The 22,191-nt window shown below is 44.5% G+C and overlaps 1 protein-coding gene and 1 long non-coding RNA gene across 3 annotated transcripts in view; one reads left to right on the top strand and one right to left on the bottom strand.

Annotated features, from left to right (window-relative positions):
* The window catches only part of LOC144668100 (uncharacterized), a 51,409-nt gene extending 42,555 nt beyond the window's left edge, over positions 1-8,854 (top strand). The window contains exon 3 of the long non-coding RNA XR_013573421.1: positions 8,741-8,854. This is a non-coding gene — a long non-coding RNA (uncharacterized LOC144668100). The remainder of the gene's footprint in view (positions 1-8,740) is intronic.
* Positions 1-22,191, bottom strand: part of LOC144668097 (KAT8 regulatory NSL complex subunit 1-like) — a 249,087-nt gene that overhangs the window by 220,287 nt on the left and 6,609 nt on the right. For both annotated transcript variants that reach the window (XM_078529886.1, XM_078529887.1), the window contains exon 2: positions 22,039-22,157. The gene's annotated coding sequence lies outside the window, so the exon portion shown is untranslated. The remainder of the gene's footprint in view (positions 1-22,038; positions 22,158-22,191) is intronic.

Here is a 22,191-nt window from a genome sequence, read left to right on the forward strand (position 1 = left end):
TGCCACATTTTCTCAAGCCAACAGCTTAAAATTGATCGAGTAATAAATAAGGAAATGAATAACCGTCACATACAATAGGGAAAGCAGAAAGATGCATGTTCTGACTGGGTTTGCACTGATTGTCCAACAACAGGGGATCTGCAGCGTCTGTTTATTGTCAATAGAACACAATGTGGAAGTCAGGCTCATAAAACAAAACAGAGGTCGGTTTACAACACAGATAACAGGTCTGAGTCAAAGGCAATTTACAAATGGTGTGTGTGACTCTGTTCCTGGAAACACTGATAAGGAGCAGAGTCTGTGAGTCATTTCCTCTCAACGAAGGCAGGCGAACTGACACTCAGCCTGAATCCCCATAAATAACTCACATGACAAGACCAAAATGTCTGATGTTGAGAGAGAGCTGCTGCATAGCAGTCGGACTCAAATTCAACAGGAATTTGCTGCACCGACACTGCTTATCACAGCATCACATAATCCCAGAATTGTTACAACGCAAAAGGCCATTCAGCCCATCGTGTCTGCAAAGGCTCTCCAAATGAGCAATTCCCTTAGTGCCATTCTCCTACCTTCTCCCCGTAACCCTGCACATTCATCCTTTGTGGTAACTGTCTAATTCCCTCTTGAATGCCTTGATTGAACCAGCCTCTTCCACATTCTCAGATAGTGCATTCCGGACCTTAACCGCTCGTTACATGAAAAGACATTTCCTCAAGTCACTTTTGTTTCTTTTACATATTACTTTAAACCTGTGTCCCCTCATTCCCAATCTTTTCACAAACGTGATCAATTTCTCCCCATCAACTCTGTCCAGACCCCTCATGATTTTGAACAGGAACACAGGATGTAGGAGCAGGAGCAGGCCATTCAACCCCTCGAGCTCAGTCTGCCATTCAACAAGATCATTCCTGACCTGGTTGTGGTCTGAACTCCACTTTGCCATCTGCAACCCACCTCCCCATAACCCTAGACTCCTTTGTCTATCAAAAATCTGTCTAACTCTGACTTGAATATATGCAATGACTCAGCTTCCACTACTTTCTGGGAAGAGAATTCCACAGATTAATGATCCTCAGAGAAAGGTTTTCTCCTCATCTCCGTCCTAACTGTATAAAATGCTGGTTAGGCCAAAGCTGGAATTTTGTGTACAGTTCTGGTCACCACATTGCAGGAAGGACATAATTGCTCTGGAGAGACAACATAGGAGATTTACAAGAATGTTGCCTGGGCTTGAAAATTGGAGCTATGAAGAAAAATTGGGTAGCTAGGGTTGTTTCCCTTGGAACAGAGAAAGCTGAGAGGTGACCTAATTGAGGTGTACAAAATTATGAGGGACCCAGATAGGGTAGACAGGAAAGATTCTTTTCCCCTCGCTGAGGGGTCAATTACCAGGGGGCATAGGTTTAAGGTGATTGGTAGATGGATTAGAGGGGACATGAGGAAAAACATTTTCATCCAGAGGATGGTGGACATCTGGAATTCACTGCCTAAATTGGTGGTTGAGGCTGAAATGCTCAATTCATTTAAAAGGTACCTGGATCTGCATCTGAAGTGCTGTAACCTGCAAGGTCATGGACCAGGTGCTGAAAAATGAGCGGCTAGCTTTTTATTCCCTTTTTTATTGGCGCAGACACGATGGGCTGAATGGCCTCTTTCTGCACCATAACTTTTCTAAGATTCTGTGGTTAAATATTAGAGCTCTTATTCTTAAACTGTCTCCTGGTTCTCGTCTCTCCCACAAGTGGAAACATCTTCCCGGTATCCACCCTATCAAATCCCCTCAGGATCTTATATTTTTCAATAAGGTCACCTTTCATTCTTCTAAACCCCAATGGCCCAACCTGTTCAACCTGTCCTCATAAGGTAACCCCCCCACCACATCCCAGGAATCAGTTGAGTGAGCCTTCTCTGAACTGCTTCTAATGCATTTATATCCTTTCTTAAATAAGGAGACCAAAACTGTACACAGTACTCTAGATGTGATCTCACCAATGCCCTGTACAACAGTAGCAAACCATCCCGACTTTTATATTCCATCCCCCTTACAATAAACAACATTCCATTCACCTTGCTAACACTTGCTGTATCTGCATACTAATTTATTATGATTCCTATACCAGGACACCCAATCCCTCTGTACCTCAGAGTTCTGTAATCACTCTCCATTTAAATAATAAGCTGCTTTTCTATTCTTCCTGACAAAGGTGACAAGTTCATATTTTCCCACATTATACTCCATCTGCCAAATTTTTTCCCACTCACTTAACCAATCCGTATCCCTTTGCAGACTTTCTACCTCCTCTTTTGAATATTTACTTTCCTACCTATCTTGTTGCCATCGATAAAATTAGCTACCATACATCTGGTCCCATAGTTGATGTAGATTGTAAATAATTGAGGCCCCAGCACTGATTCCTGTAGCACTCCACCAGTTACAGCTTGCCAACCCAAAAAGACCCATTTATCCCGACTCCCTGCTTCTTGTTAGCTAACCAAGCCTTTATCCATGCTAATATGTTACCCCCTACACCTTGTAATCTTATCTTGTGTCATCTTAACTTTGCTGTGGCGCCTCAACAAATGCCTTCTGGAAATCCAAGTACATCATATACACAGGTTCCCCTTTATCCACCTTGCTTGTTAATTCCTCAAAAAAAACTCTAATAATTAGTTAAACACAATTTCCCTTTCACAAATCCATGTTGACTCTGCCTGATCAAATTATGATTTTCTAAGTATCCTGTTATAACCTCCTTGATAATGCAATTTCCCTATGACAAATGTTAGACTAACTGATCTGTAGTTTCCGACTTTGTCTCCTTCCATTCTTGAATAAAAGTGTCACATCAGCTTTTTCCAATCTACTGGGACACTTTCTTGAATAACTATCTATATCGACTCCTAATCTTTTCTTCTCCAAGGAAAACAGTCCTAACTTCTCCAATCTGTATTCATAGCTGAAGTTCCTCATCCCTGGAATAATTCTCCTGAATCTTTTCTGCACCCTCATCCTTCCTAAAGTGTGGTGCTCAGCATCAGATGCAATACTCCAATGAGGCTGAACTAGTGTCCTATACAAGTTCAACATAACCTCCTTGCTCTTGTACTATATGCCCCTATTAATAAAGCCAAGGATGCTATCAGCTTTGTTAACCACTCTCCCAACCTGTGCTGTCACCTTAAATGATTAATGCACAGATACACCCAAGTCCCTCTACTCCTGCACATTAATAAATTTAACAACAGGGCAGGTTACTAGAGGGTGGACAATGTCAAAAGAAGAGTATTCCAGTGAGTTAATGTTCATTCAGCAGTACCCCAACAGGCAGTGCCCATTTAATTGCAGGTGATTTAATTCAGGTCAGAAGCCTTGGAGGAGGAAAACTCTCTCCACTGAAGTACAACGCCACAATTGCCAGCTGTCTCCAGTAACCCACCCATTGCTGCTTTCTCCATTTGTGGAAGCGGAGGGCGGTGGGGGAGGTTGGACTTGTGAGTCCAACCCTATTCTCTGTTTCCAGGAGAGACGGCTGGGTGGCAACTGGGGAGGGAATCCTTTGTAGCCCAGGAATACAGGTGCTCACTGCCATACCAGCTCACTGAATAGAGACACAGAATGGACCAACGCTGGGATAGACATTGCCTTTATTAACGAGGAAACGCCTGACCGAGTTTTAATGTCACACAAATGTTTGTCAGTGTTCAAATTACTGCTCCTGTGAGCAGGATGGGAGGGAGAGCACACCAGTTGGAATCACTGATCATCTTCAACACAGGCTGAACCAGTCCTGAACCTGCTCTCAGGTACATTTCCATACACACTGTCTCATTCAATAACACACATTGGAATAATTTCAATTGTATGCTGTGCAATCGATGCATTTGTTGGAAATAAATAATTTTAAAAGTACAATGAGAACAGTGGAAAGCAGCACAAAACAACTGCTAGATGGACCATCGATTTCATCCACCATTTCAGCACCTGAGACAGTGGGGGTGAGGGACTGTGAGGCGAGGGGCTGTCCTGGAACTCCAGGCGTACTACACCAAGTGATCAGAAAGGATGACCAAGGCCCTCAAAGGCAGCAGAGGCCCTGCCAGTGATTGGAAGCATCTTGATGGATTCTACTCCTGTCAACATCTAAAACCACAAGTGTGGCTGCTTGGTCAGAAACGGGACAACACAGCCTTTAAAATGCTGACACAACCAAACATTCAGAAGCACAATAGTGCAGTCCATAGCGCTTGTTTACAGTGACATCAGGTGGTAAGAACCAGGTCTGCACCCATAAACATCACAAACAAGGTCAAAGTTTGGCTGGGATTTAATTCAATGAATGGTGCCAAGATAATTCGCTGCAATGCCCTCCCGCCATATTGCCTTGCCCACCCCCCCCCATCCCACTGCCCCCCCACCTCCCCTGCCTCTGCCCTCTCACCTCACCTCCCCTCTCAGCTACCCCCCACTGCCTTCTCACCTACCCCCCCCCACTGCCCTCTCACCTTCCCCCTCCCCAACGGCCTTCTCACCTCCCCCCCCACCCCACTGCCTTCTCACCTTCCCCACCTCCCCCACTGCCCTCTCACCTTCCCCCCAACCACGGCCTTCTCACCTTCCCCCCACCCCCCCACCACGGCCTTCTCACCTTCCCCCACCCCCCCCACCACGGCCTTATCATCTTCCCCCCGCCCCCCCACTGCCTTCTCACCTCCCCCCCCACCACAGCCTTCTCACCTCCCCCCCCCCCACCCACGGCCTTCTCACCTTCCCCCCCCACCACAGCCTTCTCACCTCCCCCCCCCCCACCCACGGCCTTCTCACCTCCCCCCCCACCACAGCCTTCTCACCTCCCCCCCTCCCCACCCACGGCCTTCTCACCTTCCCCCCCCACCACAGCCTTCTCACCTTCCCCCCCCACCACAGCCTTCTCACCTTCCCCCCCCACCACGGCCTTCTCACCTTCCCCCCCCACCACGGCCTTCTCACCTTCCCCCCCCACCACGGCCTTCTCACCTTCCCCCCACTTCACTGCCTTCTCAACTTCCCCCCCACCCACGGCCTTCTCACCTCCCCCCACCCCCCCCACTGCCTTCTCACCTCCCCCCCCACCACAGCCTTCTCACCTCCCCCCCCACCACAGCCTTCTCACCTCCCCCCCCACCACAGCCTTCTCACCTCCGCCCCCCCACCCACGGCCTTCTCACCTTCCCCCCCCACCACGGCCTTCTCACCTTCCCCCCACCCACGGCCTTATCATCTTCCCCCCGCCCCCCCACTGCCTTCTCACCCCCCCCCCCCCCAACTGCCCTCTCACCTCCCCCCCCCCACTGCCCTCTCACCTCCCCCCCCCGCCCTCTCACCTCCCCCCCCCCGCCCTCTCATTTTCCCCCCCACTGCCCTCTCACCTCCCCCCCCCCACTGCCCTCTCACCTCCCCCCCCCGCCCTCTCACCTCCCCCCCCCCCGCCCTCTCATTTTCCCCCCCACTGCCCTCTCACCTTCCCCCCACCACTGCCCTCTCACCTTCCCCCCACCACTGCCCTCTCACCTTCCCCCCACCACTGCCCTCTCACCTCCCCCCCCCCACTGCCCTCTCACTTTCCCCCCCGCCCTCTCACTTTCCCCCCCGCCCTCTCACCTACCCCCCCCACTGCCCTCTCACCTACCCCCTGCCCTCTCACCTTCCCACCCCCAACTACCCTCTCACCTTCCCCCCCACCCTAACTACCCTCCCATCTGTCCCCCCACCTCCCCCTGCCCTCTCACGTGTCCCCAATCTTCCCACCACACTGTCCTCCTGCTGCCAAGCCACTCAGTCCACCCACTTTCCTTCCTGCCCTACTGTCCCCAACACACTGCCCTCCTGCTCTCCTATCAAAGTGCCCTCCTGTCACACCACCCCCTCACACTGCCCTCCTGTCATAATGCTTCCCTGCCACACTCCACTCTCACCAAGCACCACCCTCAGGGCACACCTCTTCCTCATCACATCACCCTCCAGAATTTATATCTGGAAGCACAAAGCATTCATGACAAGATATATTAATTAATGGCACAAAGAGTTTAATCTAGTAGCCTTTACTGAGGTGGGTACAGGGTGATCAAAGATGGAAATTAAGTATCTTGGAGTACTTAATTTTTAGAAAAGATAGGCAAAATGGAAAAGGTGTGTTGGGAGGGGTGGGAAACACTGATTTTAAAGGATGAGATAAAGATAATAGTGAGAAAGGATCTTGGTGCAGGAAAGGAGGATGTAGAATCGGTCTGTGTGGAGGCAAGAAATAACAAGGAGGATAGAATAGTGACAGGAGCAGTTTGTAGGCCCCCTGACAGTAATCATAGAATTGGACAGAATATGAATCAGGAAATCAGAGGAGCCCAAAAAAAAGGGAATTCAATCATCCACGGACAGTTTAGTCTTCATATAGACTGGACAAAGCAAATTGGCAAAATTAGTTGGAAGACAAGTTCATGGAATGCATTCAAGACATTGTTCTAGAACAATATGTTGCGACACCAGCAAGGAAACAGGTTAGTTTAGAGATTCAAGTATTGTGTAGTGAGACAAGGTTAATTAGCAATCTAGTTAATTAGCAATAGTAAAAGCGATCATAATATGATGAATTTCACATGAAGGTTTTGTGTAATGTGGTAAAGTCCAAAATCATGATCTTAAATTTAAATAAAGCTAATTAAGGAGAGTTGGCTGACATAGATTGGGGAATCAGATTAAAATATATGATGGTAGATAAGCAATGACAAATATTGAAAAAAAAAATTAATAATTCTCAACAAATATAAACAACCATGGCTAGCCAGAGACGGGAAAGAGAGTGTTAAATTACGAGACTTACAATGTTGCCGATAAGAGTAGCAAGCACAATGATTAGGAGAGTTATTAAAAAACAGCAAAGGGTGGCAAAGGCATCAATAAGGGGGGAGAAACTGGAATCAGAGAGTAAACTAGCAAGAAATATAAAAATAGATGAGGTTTCACAAGTATATAAGGAAGAGATTAGTGAAAGAAAACATTGGCCCCTTATAGAAAAAGACAGAAGAAATTATCACGAGGAATGGGAAATGGCAAAAGCTTTAAATAAACATTGTGTCATCTACTGTGAAGGCCTACTCAAAGCTCACACTAGAAACAGTGGGGGCCCAAAGGTTCAATGAGTGAAGAACTAATTAACATTAGTAAAGAAAAGGTTCTAAAAAATTAACAGGAATAAAAGCTGACAAATCCGTGGATCTGACTTTCTACTTTCTAGGGTTTCATCAGAGATGGCTGCAGAGATCGTGGTTACACTGGTTTTTATCTTCCACAATTCCCTAGATTCTGGAACAGTGCTCGCAGATTGGAAGGGAGCAAGTGTGACCTCACTCTTCAAGAAAAGAGGAAGGGAGAAAACAGGGAACTGCAGGCTAATTAGTAGTATGTAGGATTGGGCAATAAATGCTGGCCTCGCCAGCAACGCCCACACCCCATGAAAGAAAATGTGTTAAGGGGACACTTGGAAAATCACAATATGATGAGGCAGAGTTAATGTGGTTTTACCAAGTGTTTGACAAATCTGTTAGTTTTTTTGAGGTTGTAACCTGGCAAGCTATACAAGGGGGAGTCAGTGAATGTTGTATAATTGAATCTTCAGAAGACATTTGATAAAGTGTTACAAAAGAGGTTAATACACACAATCACGATACATGGGATTGGCAGGAATCGAAATTTGTTTTCTGTCCATTAGCCAGAAAGTAGGAAATGGGCCGCCTTTGGATTGGCAGGTGGAGTGTCACAAGGGGATCAGTGCTTGGGCCTCAGCCATTCACAATCTGTATTAATGACTACAATGAGGGGACAGAGCGTAATATATCCAAGTTCACTAGTAATACAAACCTAGACAGGAAAGTAATGTCAGGGGAACATAAAGAGGCTCCAAAGGCTTACAGACTGGTTAGGTCACTGGGCAAGGTGGTGACAGATGGAGCATAACATGGGGAGGTGTGAAATTATCCACTTTGCTAAGAAGAATGAAAACGTAGAATTTTCTTCTAAAAAGCTGAAAGAAACGAGTAATTGTTTGTTTTCACAGGGATTTGAATGTCCTTCAACATGAAACATAGAACATTAACAAGCAGTACATTAAACAATTAGGAAGGCAAATAGTATGAAGGCTTTTATTGCAACATGGTTGCAGTCTAAGCATAAGAAAGTCTTGCTGCAAATATATAGAGCTTTGACAAGACCACATCTGGGATCCTATGCATAGTTTTTGCCTCCTCACACTTGCCTTAGAGTGTGCAACTAAGGTTCACTGGACTGATTGCTGGGATGAGAGGGCTATCCTATCAAGTAGAATGGGCCTACATTTTCTAAAGTTTAGAAGAATGACAGGTTTGTTTAAGACTGAAGCACATGCTTTCAAGGGAATGTCGCCTATTGTGCTTGCACAGTACGTTCTTGATTTTTTTAATTCATTTATGGGATGTGGGCATCACTGGCTAGGCCAGCGTTTATTGCCCATCCCAAATTGCTCCAGAGAAGGTGGCGGAGAGCTGCCTCCTTGAACCGCTGCAGTTCGTGCTGTTGGCACACCACAGGGCTGTAAGGGAGGGAGTTCCAGGGTTTTCACCCAGTGAAAGTGAAGGAAAAGCGATATAGTTCCAAGTCAGGATGGTGTGTGTTTTGGAGGGGGAACTTGCAGGTGGTGGTGTTCCCATCTATCTGCTGCCCTTGTCGTTTTAGGTCAGACCTGGGCAAACTAAGGCCTGCGGAGCTTCCAATCTGGCCCATGGCTGCAGCATCAGCAAATGGAGCGTGAGCCAAGTGTGCACCTGGCCGATTGGCGCCAAGAACTGTGAAAATAAAATGCGGATCCCAGACAGCTTCAAAGGAGGTACTTCAAGGCCAATGGAAAAACTTCCAGTAAATTGGAGCTGACCAATGATCGGAGGTGAGCTTTTCTTGGGGAGTGCAGTAGTCATGTCAAAGGGGTAAGCACACATGGAGCAGCAGTGAAAACAGCACACGGTAAGTGTATATTCAAGCAGTTTTGATTTGCTTTTTGGTTTTACAAGTCTATGCACTGTAATTTCAAAACTTCAACTTGTCTGACACGTAGGTTTTAGGATTCCGTATAAAAAATCAAGTCAGCTCTTGGATGGTTTTATTTCCCCATTTTTCTCATCCCTGACTGAAGGTGTTGATCCTTGAAGGCTGGAGTCATGGCTCTTGGCAGTTCAGGATTTTAACCTGGGACCTTCAGGTCTGCATTGGCAGAGTAATACACTGAAGAGAATGGTTACATATCTATAATCTTTTAAAAATCTTGCATCTGTGTGTATGCCCTGTTTACTCTTCACATTATAAATTCCTATAGCCACATTTATAATGGTACCAGAAATATGGAACTTCGATTCAGTGGTGAGATGAGAAAAGCTGGGGTTGTTCTCCTTAGAGCAGAGAAAGTTAAAGGTTATTTAACAGAGGTGTTCAAAATCATGATTATGGAAGTTAGGAGAAAATGTTTCTGGTGGCAGAAGGATCGGTGCCAGTGGACACAGATTTAAGATAATTGACAAAAGTACCAGAGATTTGCAGATTTGTGGATCCAGCAAATACCTGATCCACAATTTCTGCTGGTGGACAAGGGATTGAAACGTCCAAACATAAATGCTGCTACCTGCAGCGAGTCCCAAGATATGCGTGACCGAAAGTTTCCACAAACAATCTCGGTTTAACGTTTTCAGATATGCACTTCCAGAAAGAGTTGAAAAGCATCCTCTTTTCAGGTTCAGATTTTTAGGAGGAGATTATGAATGTAATACAAAGTGAAGGTTTTCTATCTTTCCTCAGTTCTGATGAAAGTTCATCCACCTGAAACATTAACTCTTTCTCTCTACCGATACTGCCTGACTTGCTGAATATTTCCAGCATTTTCTGTTTTTACTTTAGATTAGGGTTTGTGTTTTGAGAAAATTACATATGGAACAGATTACAGATGCATTCAGTAGCATATCTTTTAAAATATGCCATGAGGTTATCAAATCCCAACTCTAGGAGTGAGAGGCAGAGAGAGGATAAAAATCATTGTACTCCCCACATGATGTGGTAACTGCTTCTGAGGTGTCTTTTGGTCTCCCCACATTTTCTCCTTTCTTTACTGTTTTTCCCTTGTTGGTTCTTGCAGCACCATATTGTAGATCACAGTAAAGCAGCATTTATATCAGTATGACAAAAACAAAATACTATTGTCCACAAAGCTTGAAAAGAGAGGGTACATTTGGTTTCATCATTGTGGTGGTATAATTATCATAATAAAGGTTTTATGAAAGTGCCAGTCCTGATGCTGCAGAAATCCTGAGCTGGAGCTGTTATAATCAATGTTTTTTCCAAATGCTCCCACTTGCCGCTTCCTTCTCCTGAAGCCTCGCTGTGAGCAAGGCCCCTGGAGATGAGAATTGAGTGGCAGGAGGGGCAGCTGTTCTTCCTGTCTCTTGCCTCTCTTCTCCAGAAGCCTTGCTCGCAGCAAGGGTTCAAGAAGAGGGAAGTGGTGAGCAGCAGAGTTGGGGAGTGGGAAATTTAGTGAAAGGAAGGATCGGCGAGGGGACAAGTCTGGGAGCAGTAGTGGCCACAAGTCAGAGGATCAAGGGTCCGCAGCGACTTGGAGGGTCAGAGAGTGGGATGTGTCGCGAGTGAGTAGTTTGGGAAGCATGATCAGTGGAGAGCAGGATTGGCAGTGAGCGGGATGTGCTGCAAGTACTCAGTTACCATATTTAATTTATATTTTTAAATATATTTTTTAAATTATTTCATTTATCAATACAAGAATTGTACAGAATGTATTTCAACTTACAGGGGGAATGTATTAATGCTTTTTTTCTGGTGAAGAAGATCCTACAGAACCGATCTGCAGCTTTCACATTAAATTTAATGGGAAAACGTGATTTGTTTACTCATTTCACTTAAAGTCGCAATTTTCATGAACGCAGCTACAACTTTAAATGAGGCCTTACTGTGGTCTACATGGGTTTTAGCGAGGCTTTTGTGATGATGCCACATGGCGACAAAGTACAAGCCCATGGAATCCAAGGCAAAGTGGTAAGTTGGATCCAAAATTGGCTTAGAGGCAGGAAGCAAAGGGCCATTGTCGATGGGTGTTTTTGTGACTGGAAGGCTGTTTCAAGTGGGGTTCTGAAAGTCCCTTGCTTTTTGTAGTATATAAAAATGATTTGGACTTGTCTATCGGGGGTATGATTTAGAAGTTTGTCGACGAAACAAAAATTGGCCATGTGGTTGATAAAGATTAAGAAAGATGAGCGGGACTGACTGGATTGCTCCAGAGAGGCAGCATGGACTGAACGGGCTGAATAGCCTCCTTCTATGCCATAAATAACTGTATACAGGATGATATAAATGGACTCGTCAGGTGGGTGAAACAGTGGCAAATTATCAATCTAGAGAAGAGTAAGATAATGAATTTAGGGAAGATAAACAAGGCGAGGCAATACACAATGAATGGCAGGATATTGTGAAGGGTGGTAGAACAAAGGGACCTTGGGGATGCATATTCAAGAATCCCTGAAGCTGCACAGGTAGATAAGATGGTCAAGAAAGCATAGAGGATACTGACTTTTATTAGCCAAGGCGTAGAATAGAAGAGATGGGAAGTTATGCTGGAACTGCACAAAACACTATTAAGGCTACAGCTGGAGTACTGCATGCAATTCTGGGAAAGATCATGTGAAAGATCTGATTGCGCCAGACATGGTACAAAGGAAATATACAGGAGTGCTGACTGGAGTGGAGAATTTTAAGTTATGAGGAAAGATTGGTTAGGTTAGGGTTGTCTTCTTTGGAACAGAGGAGGCTGAGGAAATCTAACTGAAGTGTATAAAATTATAAGCGGTCTAGATAATGTTGCAATGATGAGGGTTGTTATGATTTGGGGCTGGCTCTTTAATTTAGGCTAAATTAAAGGGGTCATGTGACCTGTTCTGAAGTTTACCTAACAAGAGACCTGGGCGACGTGGCTGTTAAAAGATTAATGGGAGGCCTGGGTTATTTTGCTTGAAGGAAGGTGTAGGGTGTTCACATCTGGGGAAAATGGCAGCAGCATCACTGTTTACAGTGATTAGGCTGCTAGTCTCCAAAGTCCCAGGAAGATGTTGAGAATGTCAGGTTGTAAACAGCTGTGCTTTAAAATATCCATTTACATACAAGATGAAAGAAAGTTATAATCTCAAGTATAGGTATTCAGCATTTCTTCCTGGATACAAGGCCCATGTGATTCATGTTGCCACGGAGATGAGCTTCAAGAGGAGAAGGGTTTCTGCGATATCCCTGAAAACTCTCAGATACAGGCAATCTGCTGGGATCTGGGAGGGTGGGAGCAGCTAGAGGTCAAGTGTATCTATGATTCATTGCACAGGAATGCTGGTGGGAGCTCACAGCGGGATTTTTTTTTATTCACTCACGGGATGCAGGCTTCGCAGGCAGGGCCAGCATTTATTGTCCATCCCTAGTTGCCCTTGAGAAGGTGGTAGTCAGCTGCCTTCTTGAACTGCTGCAGTCCGTGTAGATCAAATTCGTGAGGATTTGAAGCAAACCTGGAAGATTCACCAAGCTTGCACTAGAGGGAGAACTGCCAGAAAAAACTTACTGTGAAAGACTGTTAAGGGGTTAAAAGTTCCCAGGCTGGGAAAGGAAAGCAATGGAAGTAAACCTTCGGGAGTTAAGAATCACTTTGGACTGGTTCCGGGAGAATTGAATGTCTACTTAAAGGGCAGTGTAACGTATACCTGTAAAGTGAGTTTTTCCAGTTGCTTTAGAAGTAAAAGGAGAAAGTTCTGAACTGTTGTTGAAAATATAAGTTGCCTACAAAAATAGCGTTCAGTCAATAGTACTTTTAGTTCGGTTGTTTTAGTCTGTCTTAAAACGTGAAATCTTGTGTCATCCTTTCAGCTATCAACTAGGTCTTCAAATTTTTTTTTGTTATCAGTCTCTACAGGGGTCATAAATTGGGGGCTCTTAATTTTGAATCTACAGGCTGAGACAAGGACATTGGGTTTTCTCAAAGTTTAAACAAACAAGATTTCACAGTGACTATTGCTACATTCATTGAAAAGTTAAAATAGCAATATCCTCAACGGAGAGGACTTGTCTGTGACTCCCTTGCAACAGTTAACAAAGGCTAATTTAATAGCGGTGGAAAAAAGTTTGAAGATTTAAAAATAGGTGATGAGAAAGCAGAAATACTTGAAGTAGGAGCTCAAAATTTGAATTTTGAGGAAGAAAAAAGCAATCCTGAAAAAATGCAGATTGAGTTGGCCAGAATTCAGCTGCAAATGAAGCAGCTTGAATTGGAAAAAGTAATGAAGAAACTTGCAACTGAAAGAGCGGTAAAAGAAAACGAAAGAGAAAATGCAAAATCTGGAATTAGAATTCCAAAGAGAAGAAAAAGAGAAAGCCAGAGAGAGAGGTGCAAAGAGATAAGAAAGCCAAGAAATTTGAACTGGAAAAGGAAAGGCTAAGAATACACACAAAGGAAGTAGCAGGCAGGCTTGACAATGGGTCAGACTTAACCCCTGGTTTTGATTTGGCAAGGAATATTCATCTAGTGTCTAAATTCAGTGAGGAAGGGGTTGAAACGTATTTTGCCACATCTGAGAAAATTGCAAGAAAGTTACAATAGGCAAGACAAATTTGGACAATTCTATTACAAAGTGTTTTGGTAGAGAAAGCGTTGGAGATTTATTCAACTCTTTCAGGTGAACAGTCTGCAGATTACCACAGAATCACACAGTGCAGAAGAGGCCCTTCGGCCCTTCGGCCCATCGAGTCTGCACCGACACGTGAGAAACACCTGACCTACCTAATCCCATTTACCAGCACTTGGCCCAGGGCCTTGAATGTTATGACGTGCCAAGTGCTCATCCGGGTACTTTTTAAAGGATGTGAGGCAACCCGCCTCCACCACCCTCCCAGGCAGCGCATTCCAGACCATCACCACCCTCTGGGTAAAAAAGTTTTTCCTCACATCCCCCCTAAACCTCCTGCCCCTGACTTTGAACTTATGTCCCCTCGTGACTGACCCTTCAACTAAGGAGAACAGCTACTCCCTATCCACCCTGTCCATGCCCCTCATAATCTTGTACACCTCAATCAGGTCGCCCCTCAGTCTTCTCTGCTCCAACAAAAACAACCCAAGTCTATCCAACCTCCCTTCATAACTTAAATGTTTCATCTCAGGCAACATCCTGGTGAATCTCCTCTGCACCCCTTCCAGTGCAATCACATCCTCCCTATCATGTGGTGACCAGAACTGCACACAGTACTCCAGCTGTGGCCTCACCAAGGTTCTATACAACTCCAACATGACCTCCCTACTTTTGTATGCCTCAATTGATAAAGGCAAGTGTCCCATATGCCTTTTTCACCACCCCACTAACATGCCCCTCCGCCTTCAGAGATCTGTGAACACACACGCCAAGGTCCCTTTGTTCCTCAGAACTTCCTAGTGTCATGCCGTTCATTGAATACTTCCTTGTCAAATTACTCCTTCCAAAGTGTTTCACCTCACACTTTTCAGGGTTAAATTCCATCTGCCACTTATCTGCCCATTTGACCATCCCGTCCATATCTTCCTGTAGCCCAAGACACTCAACCTCACTGTTAACCACCCAGCCAATCATTGTGTCATCCACAAACTTACTAATCCTACCCCCCATAATCATCTATGTCGTTTATGTAAATGACAAATAATAGGGGACCCAGCACAGATCCCTGTGGTACGCCACTGGACACTGGCTTCCAGTCACTAAAGCAGCCTTCTGTCATCACCCTCTGTCTCCTACAACTAAGCCAATTTTGAATCCACCTTATCAAATTACCCTGTATCCCATGTGCATTTGCCTTCTTTATATGTCTCCCATGTGGGACATTGTCAAAGGCTTTGCTGAAATCCATATAAACTACATCAACTACACTACCCTCATCTACACACCTCCTCAAAAAATTCAATCAAATTTGTTAGGCATGACCTCCCTCTGACAAAGCCATGCTGACTATCCCTGATCAAACCTTGCCTCTCCAAGCGGAGATACTCTCCTTCACAATTTTCTCCAATAGTTTCCCTACCACTGATGTGAGACTCACTGGCCTGTAGTTCCCTAGCTTATCTCTACAACCCTTCTTAAATAGCGGAACCACATTAGCTGTTCTCCAGTCCTCTGGCACCTCCCCCGTGGCCAGAGAGGAATTAAAAATTTGGGTCAGAGCCCCTGCGATCTCCTCCCTTGCCTCCCTCAGCAGTCCGGGATACAAATCATCCAGACCTGGACATTTGTCCACTTTTAAGCCTGCCAACACCTCCAATACCTTGTCACTCCCTATATCAATTTGCTCAAGAACCTCGCAGTCTCTCTCCCCGAGTTCCATACCTTCATCCTCATTCTCTTGGGTGAAGACGGATGTGAAGTATTTGTTCAACACTCTACCGATGTCCTCTGGCTCCACCCATAGATTTCCTCCTTGGTCTCTAATGGGCCCTACTCTTTCCCTGGTTATCCTCTTCCCATTCATATATTTATAGAATATCTTGGGATTTTCCCTACTTTTACCAGCCAGAGCTTTCTCCTATCCCCTCTTTGCTCTCCTAATTGCTTTCTTAAGCTCCACCCTGCACTTTCTGCACTCCACTAATGCCTCTGCTGATCTGCTTCCCTTGTACCTGCTATAAGCCTCTCTTTTCCTTCTCATTGTAACCTGAATATCTCTGGTCATCCATGGTTCTCTGGGCTTGTTACTCCTTCCTATCACCCTAGAGGGAACATGTTGAGCCTGTACCCTCCCCATTTCCTTTTTGAATGCCCCCCCCCCCCCCCCCCCACCCACCTCCACTGCTCCTCTGTAGATTTCCCCACAAGTAGCTGTTCTCAGTCTACCTTGGCCAGATCCTGCCTTATTTTACTAAAATCCGCTCTCCCCCAATCCAAAACATTTTTTTTCAACTTGTCTATTTCTTTGTCCATAACAAACTTAAATTGTACCATGTTGTGGTCGCTATCACTAAAATGCTCCCCCACCACCACCTCATATGGTTAAGACTGCTCTGCTTAATGTGTATGAGTTAGTTCTAGAAGCCTCCAGACAAAAGTTTAGAAACGTGAGGAAGAGACAGAATCAGACTTTTGTGGCATTTGCTGAAATAAAAAAAAGATTGTTTGATCGCTGGTATATGACTTAGAAAGCTGTTAGTGGAAGAACTTAAAAACAATATTTTATGAATCAGATCCCATCTAGAAAATTGCAAAATTCTAAAATAAGTGAGACGGCTGTTATGGCTGATAGTTACAAATTATCCCACAAACATATAGATGCAGCAAACCTTTGTTTGCAAACCCACAGAGAAGCTGGAGAGGTAAGAGAAGTGATAGTGAACAGAACACTAATTACCATGAGGAGGATGGCAGAACTGAAAAGATAGATGATTCTCAGAGCAGTAAAAAAGACAGTGTAGAGGATGAGTAGAACGAAGGAGACCAATATGTTACTTAAGTCATAAAACAGGGCATGTGAAAGCAGATTGTTAGAAATTGAAGGCTAAGTTAGTGGCATTGATAGGAGTGTCTCGTGTTTCTCCAGAAAATGCTATCCAGTGGGTGAAACTTGTGACAAAACAATATCATCTAATGTATCTACTGCAGGTGCAAATCAGAACATAAAAGATCATGAGAGTTTTATAGTTGAAGGTGAGGTAACTCCAGTTTTGTCAGATAAAGGGGCCAAAAAGATAGTTATTCTTCAAGATACGGTGTTGACTTAATCCCTGATCTTAGCAAAAGACGTGAATTTCTCTTCAGCGAGTTGGCTAAATAAAAGTGTACTAATTCATGGTACTGCTGGAAATTGTTTACCTGTTCAATTATTTTTAAGAGTGAATTAAACTGTACTTTAGACAAATGGGTCTGTTATTGTTGGAGTGAAGACGAAGTTACCAATGAATAATGTTGATATTATCTTGTGGAAGATCCTGAGACGGCTGGCAAATCCACTGAAATTGACAGCACATGAAAGGAATCAGGGACTATTTGCAATCCTGCTGTAGAATGTACTGGTTCAAATAAGGATGTAGGGGTGTCAGCTGTGGCTCAGTTCATAGCACCCTCGCCTTTGAATCAGAGGGTTGTGGGTTCATGTCCCACTCCTGGAAAATCAAGAACTGTGATTGTACTCGAAAGAAGTTGCAATCTGTGACTGTTGGTAACTCGAAAGAGTTTCCCCTCTCTCTTTTGGAGGTGTCAGCTGTGGCTCAGTTCATAGCACCCTCACCTTTGAATCAGAGGGTTGTGGGTTCATGAGTCACTCCCGGAAACCAAGAACTGTGATTGTACTCGAAAAGAGTTGCAATCTGTGACTGTTGATAACTCGAAAGAGTTTCAAATAAGGATGTGCCCAAAGAGAAAAGTTCAGACTTCTGAGATTAAAGAGACCTTGAAACTTCAGACCAACAACGAAGAGTTACAAACAACGGCAAACGAACTGAATCTGTTTACGGTGAATCTTCCTGCAGATCCGAAGTCACAGATGTCAAAACAAAATAAAGGAAGCATCTCAGTGCTGTAACTATTCTCTGATTCTATTCTATTCCAGGCTGAGAAAGAAACAAAGACAGTGCTTTAAAACATGTTTGTTGTAGCTAAGGATGATCCAGTGGAATAATTAAGACATATTCAAGTTTTGGAGGATAAGTTAAAACTTCAGAAGCTGTTGCTCTTGTAAAAGAGTTGAGCAAAATTCATGACAACTGGGGAAAGGAATTTAAATCAATCCGGAAATTGGCGAAAAAGAGTACCAGGATTTTTTGCCTGATAATCAATATGACATTAACAATATTCTTAAAACAGTGAAGGAGAACCGTAATCAAATCGTAAATGTATTAGGCAGGAGGAAGACCATCCAGATGTTTGGCTAGCCAAATCATTTTTTTTTCCAAATTCAGACAATAAAGAACCTACAGTTCTGAAAGAAAATTGAGATCAAGAGGTAAAATCTGAACAGGATGATCCAAAGACTGGATTAAAAACACCCTGATAACAATGTAAGATTTGATTTTAAACAAGAACCAAAGGAAATACTGAATCTAGAGGCCCAAAAGCGTTGCGACAGAGAATTTCTTCTCTGTCTACAATATACACCTGCCAGTATTCTTTTGATGACTTTTCGGCGATAATTTAATATTTCTTTGGGTGGTGAGGAGAGGAAGGGTTACAATTGTGAGGTTTAAAAGACTGCTATGTTTTGGAACTTTCCCTTTAATTTAGGGTAAAATGAAAGGGGTCATATGACCTGTTCTGAAATCGTCCTAACAACAGGCCTGGGTGACATGGCTGTTGAAGATTAAAGGGAGGCCAAGGTTATTTTGTTACAAAGAAGGTGCAGTATGTTCATACCTGGGGACAATAGCAGGAGCACCTGCAGTTATAGTGGTTAGACTACTGGTCTCTCAAGTCCCAGGAAGGTGTTGAGAATGTTTGGTTGTAAACAGTTATGCTTTGAACTGTCTATTTACTTACAAGATAAAAGAGAGTTGGGGTCTCAAGGATTGCTAATCAGTATTTCTAACTGGATATGAGGCCCATATGATTCACGTTGCCATAGAGATGGGCTTTAAGAGGGGAAGGGTTTCTAAGATATCTCTGAAAACGCAGACACAGGCAGTCTGCCAAGATCCAGGAGCAAGGAAACAGCTCGAGGTTGAGTGTCTCTCTGGTTCATCGTGTAGTAGTGCAGCTGGGAGCTCATGCTCGGATTGAAAGGATCAAATTTCTGAGTATTTGAAACAAACCTGGAAGATTTGCCTAACTTGCACTAAAGAGTGAATCACCAGGAAAAGCCCACACTGTGAAAGACAAGTCTGGGCTTAAAGGTTACCAGACTGAGAAAGGAAAAGAGAAGTAAATCTTCAGGAGCTTTGGACTAATTCCAGGAGAATTGAATGTCTACATAAAGGACTGTAAAGTGGGGTTCTTTCAGTTGTCTTAGAAGGGGAAAATTCCGTTTTATAATTTAAAATATAAGTTGCCTAAAAAATACGATTTAATCAATAGTGCTTTTAGCCTGGTCTTTACAGTAAAAGTCTTCAAACATGAAATCTTGTCATGTCATCCTTTCAGCCATCAACTGGATTGTACAGATTTCATTTTTTTTAAGTTATTAGTCTCAACCAGGATCATAATATTATAGACAGAAAGGCCCTATTTCCCTTGACTGAGAGGTCCAGAACCAAAGATCTAGATTTAGGGCAAGAAGTAAATGGTTTAGAGACGATTTGAAGAGAATTCTTTTCACCCAGGTGCTGGCGGGGTTGTAGAACTCACTGCCTGGAAGGGTGGTAGAGGCAAAAACCTTCATAACATTTAAAAGTACTTGGATTTTTAAAAATTCATTTACGGGATGTGGGCTTCGCTGGGTGGGCCAGCATTTATTACCCATCCCTAGCTGCTCGAGAAGGTGGTGGTGAGCTGCCTTCTTCAAAAGCTGCAGTCTATGTGGTGTAGGTACACCCACAGTGCTGTTAGGAAGGGAGTTCCAGGATTTTAACCCAGCGACACTGAAGGAATGGCGATATATTTCCAAGTCAGGATGGTGAGTGACTTGGAGGGGAACGTCCAGGTGATGGTATTCCCATCTATCTGCTGCCCTTGTCCTTCTAAATGGTAGTAGTTGTGGGTTTGGAAGGTGCTGTCTAAGGTGCCTTGGTGAACTCCTGAAGTGCATCTTGTAGATAGTACACACTGCTGCTACTGTGCGTCGATGGCAGAGGGAGTGAATGTTTGTGCATAGGATGTCAATCAAGCGGACTACTTTGTCCTGGATGGTGTCAAGCTTCTTGAGTGTTGTGGGAGCTGCACTCATCCAGGCAAGTGGGGAGTATTCCATCACACTCCTGACTTGTCGCCTGTAGATGGTGGACAGGCTTTGGGAATCAGGTGGTGAGCTCCTCATCGCAGGATTCCTAGCCTCTAACCGGCTCTTGTAGCCACAGTACTTATATGGCTAGTCCAGTTCCGTTTCTGGTCAATAGTAACCGACTGGATGTTGACAGTGGGGGATTCAGTGATGGTAATACCATTGAACGTCAAGGGGCGATGGTTAGATTCTCTCTTGTTGGAGATGGTCACTGCCTGGCACTTGTGTGGCATAAATGTTACTTGCCACTTATCAGCCCAAGCCAGGTCTTGCTGCATTTGGACATGGACTGCTTCAGTATCTGAGGAGTCACGAATGGTGCTGAACATTGTGCAATCATCAGCGAACATCCCAACTTCTGACCTTATGATGGAAGGAAGGACATTGATGAAGCAGCTGAAAATGGTTGGGATGAGGACAGTACCCTGAGGAACTCCTGCAGTGATTTCCTGGAGCTGAGATGACTGACCTCCAACAACCACAACCATCTTCTTTTGTGCTAGGTATGATTCCAACCAGTGAAGAGTTTTCCCCTGATTCCCATTGACTCCAGTTTTGCTAGGGCTCCTTGATGCCACACTCGGTCAAATGCAGCCTTGATGTCAAGGGCAGTCACTCTCACCTCACCTCAGGAGTTCAGCTCTTTTGTCCATGTTTGAACCAAGGCTGTAATGAAGTCAGGAGCTGAGTGGCCCTGGCAGAACCCAAACTGGGTGTCAGTAAGCAGGATATTGCTAAGCAAGTGCTGTTTGATAGCACTGTTGATGACCCCTTCCATCACTTTACTGATGGAGAGTAGACTGATGGGGCGGTAATTTGCCAGGTTGGATATGTCCTGCTTTTTGTGTACAGGACATATCTGGGCAACTTTCCACATAGCCGGGTAGATGCCAGTGTTGTAGCTGTACTGGAATAGCCTGGCTAGGGGTGCGGCACTTGATATGCACTTGAAGTACCATAACCTCAAGGCTATGGACCAAAAGCTCAAAAATGGATGAGGTTGGATAGCTGACGATCGATCAAAAGACCTCCGTCCTTGCTGCAAATTTCTATGGCTCTATGAATGATGCATGTCATCTGCTGAAGCTCATGCTAGGACCTCCCCAAGTGTGAGCAGTATGATGCCTAAATACTAGCCCTTTATGGGGGCTTCTTGGCTTTGAGAGAACCCTATATTTCTGGAGAAGGGTCATATTGGACTCAAAACGTTAACTCTGTTTCTCTCTCCACAGATGCTGCCAGACCTGCAGAGTTTTTCCAGCATTTTCTGTTTTCATTCTATATTTCTGGAGTTGTGAGATGGTCCTACTTACAGCCAGCATGTCTGATTCAACCAAAGCTGCCTAGTTGACATTTCATCAGTCCTCGAAGGGATTTCCTCAGTGGGCCAGACATGGCATTCTCCATGTACCCTTAAAACATTTGGATCATAGATCTCCACAACCCCAAAGATTCCACCAGTCTTCAAGCGCCCAACAGGACAACCCTTCTTACCCTCCCTGTACAGAGCTGCATAATATGCATCAGTTCTGCTCCACCACTCGCTCAGACACTCCATTTCATACTTCCATTTGGCCCTGTTCTCCACAAACTCTCCTCATACCCAAGCCCCACAACCCCCAGCTCCACTGTTCATTCTTTGTAAAGGCTGACATTTTTTGAGAATGATTTTTAGCCTTTAAATAGGCTTCCAGGGCACTGAGGCCAACTGGAGTTCTACAGTGGTTGCTGAGATCATCTGATTCTGCACAGACAGGGAGAGCTCTGGGTCTGCTGGGCTCAGCACTATCACAGCTGGAGCACTTACTCCACAATCTGTGTGAGGGGGTGAACTGTGCTTTACTAACTGATTTATATCAGTCAGAGTGAGGATTTATTTCAGAAATGTTTATCAACTGTTTCACACTCCCTGCAACAGCTAACTACACATTTTATGTTTAATACATGAACCCTCATCTTGAGAGTTTAACATACAATTTTCATATCACTTTATCTACATTACCACATGGAGGACAGCCCCGAGAAAAGCCTCAGCCAATGGGACCATCACAGCTCCCACACTGTCCTCTTACCTTCATTACTTGAGAAAACCATCCATTCTTGCAGCTCATCAACTGCTCAGTCACAGCAGAGATTTTCCACTGCACATGACCGACAGAGCACTTCCCTCTTCCTTGTTTCCCTCCAGTGTCTATGAGAAAGGAGAGCATTGTGTAAAGAACAGT

This window comes from Cetorhinus maximus, chromosome 25 (assembly GCF_964194155.1).
Source record: "Cetorhinus maximus chromosome 25, sCetMax3.hap1.1, whole genome shotgun sequence".
NCBI lineage: Eukaryota > Metazoa > Chordata > Chondrichthyes > Lamniformes > Cetorhinidae > Cetorhinus > Cetorhinus maximus.